This window comes from Cupressus sempervirens, chromosome 8 (genome assembly GCF_028749045.1).
Source record: "Cupressus sempervirens isolate cs-2001-9-10 chromosome 8, ASM2874904v1, whole genome shotgun sequence".
NCBI lineage: Eukaryota > Viridiplantae > Streptophyta > Pinopsida > Cupressales > Cupressaceae > Cupressus > Cupressus sempervirens.
The window spans coordinates 379,684,562-379,687,022 of NC_143125.1; positions in this window are offsets into that span (position 1 = coordinate 379,684,562).

Sequence of the window (2,461 nt, forward strand, 5' to 3'; positions counted from 1 at the left end):
AAACCTAAAACTTTGAACTTAGTCAGAAATTAGAACAAAGTATGAGTATCTCCTAATATTTATGGATGATGGATCTTGACTAGTCCTTTTGTAATTTTTATCATTTCATTTGGGTCAAACTCTATCTATGTGTTGATGGATTTGACCTTGGCTTTTTTATCAACTTGATCTTTTTGTCTTTTATCACTTTTTGGTCAAGATCCAAAGTCCATCCTCACAATGTTAAACTCTTATACAAAATACTTTCCAAAGTTTTGATCCTAAGTTCAAAACCTTGCACGCATCCTTGTCATAGCATTTTCATATTCCAAGTCTCCCTAAATGTCATTTTGACTTACATTAGTTGCATAATCACTCCATCTTGCATTTTCTAGAACCCTAGCATCATTTCTAATATCAAACCCTGTCAACTTGTCCTCTTGCTCTAATATACTCATTCTTGCATGTCCTAAATGTTATTATCAACTTTAGGATACCTCCCTTTTCATAATCCAACTTTCATACATCAACCTCTAACATCATTCCCAAGTCCAAAGTCCAACCCTAATCTTCATTTTACATACCATAGGGTCATTTTCATCCCCTTTAGTCAAAATCCAAAACATCATTTACATTTACATTTAAAAAATTCCCTAGGACATTTGCACCTTGCATATCAAAACCATAGTTCATTTGGCACTTCCTCACATTGCATAACATCCCTAAACACTTAAAAATCCAAAAAATACTCATATCTTGAATACCCACTTCCAGATTTCCAAGTTTTGCCCTATTTTACCAACTGCACCCTTGTTTTACCAACTGCACACTTTAGGTGCACAATTGGTAGTTTCAGTGTGCAGTTGGTAGTTTTAGAGTGCACTTGATAATTAGTAATTTTATTTCAAGTTCCAGAACCCTAAACTTTACTTCCATAACTTTCATTGCATCCCTAAACCCTAGAAAACACCCAAAAACACTCAAATCTTTCACATTTTACATATTTACCACCCTAACACCTCTTTTTACCAACTTCATACCTTCTACTTACCAACTACTTACCTTTAGGTCCCTAAATTCACCAAGGGCACACTTGGTACTATCTGAGTGTAGTTGGTAGTTTAGGTGAACACTTGGGAGGTAGTGTCCATTTAGAGTTTTCTCCATTACATATGCATCCTTAGGTATCGTGCCAAAAATTACAAGGACACAATCAACTCAAAGACCTGAAGCACTACATCAACCCTTATTTTATGAGGTACAAACACAACCTAAAGTACAACCTAAAACTCATCCAAGACAAAAGAAGATAAAGAAACCCCAATAAAATTTTGACAAAGACCAAATCGAAGCATCACAAGCTTTACTTGTGGACCCCTTAAGCATGTATCTACAAGATCATAACCATCAAGGAATGACACCACCAAACCCTAAAAAACACACCTACTATGAGATTTCCTTCAAGCACTTAACCTATACATAGAATGGTTCAATAGAGTCCTAATTTTGAACCTATATTCATACCTATACCACTTGAATGTGGAAGTGTACCTACAACTCTCGAGAATGAAGAAATTGACCCATTAAAATTCAGTCAACCTAACACAAGTGCCTTCAACACCTCAAACATATAAGATACTTTACACCTAAGTGATGATTCCAAAATGGATTACAGTATTATAGATGAAGAAATGGCTAGGGCTTGCCAAAAAAAGACTTTTCAAAAGAACTTTAAACTTTTGGCAGCCCAAGAAATCATCAAATTCAATCCAAACTTGGAGGGACTTAAGTCCAAAAATCAAAATAATCCAACACTTGAAAACATACAACCCATAAATAATTTGGACTTGGACAAGGGAAAACAACCTTTGGAATTTTCAAACACAATGATGACACCTATAAGATCTCACCAAAAATCAACCATTGAAATCCTCCAAAGTACATTTGAACATATTATCAATCCCTTTTTGACAAACCACCATCAATAAATAGAAAAAAGACTCTTCCTAAATATCCCAAAAGGATGTTACAAACTGACCTCAATCAAATAATACAACAACAAGATGTGCCTAAATGGACTTGCACTCTAGGGATGCCAAACATACCTCCTTTGGAGGAAAATCAACAAAGTGCACCCTTGCTCCTAACTTTACCAAATGTTATGACATCAAATGTTATAGAGCCTCTGATGAGTATACCATGTGAGACATCAATTGCAATAACCCCCATTGACATACAAAGGAAGAGCCTTATCGACATTTCACCCATTCCCAAAAGGAATACATCTCATTGCCAAATCAATATGATGTCCCAAGGAGAAATATCTAACACACAAAAGTATCAAAACAACAACCCCAACATGATGTTCAATTCTCAAGGGCATAACCAACTTCAAAGACAACAACAACCTACAATGGTACAAGGACTTAACATTTCTAATGCACAACCAAGTCAGTAGAAGAGTGAAAAGTTGTTAGCATAT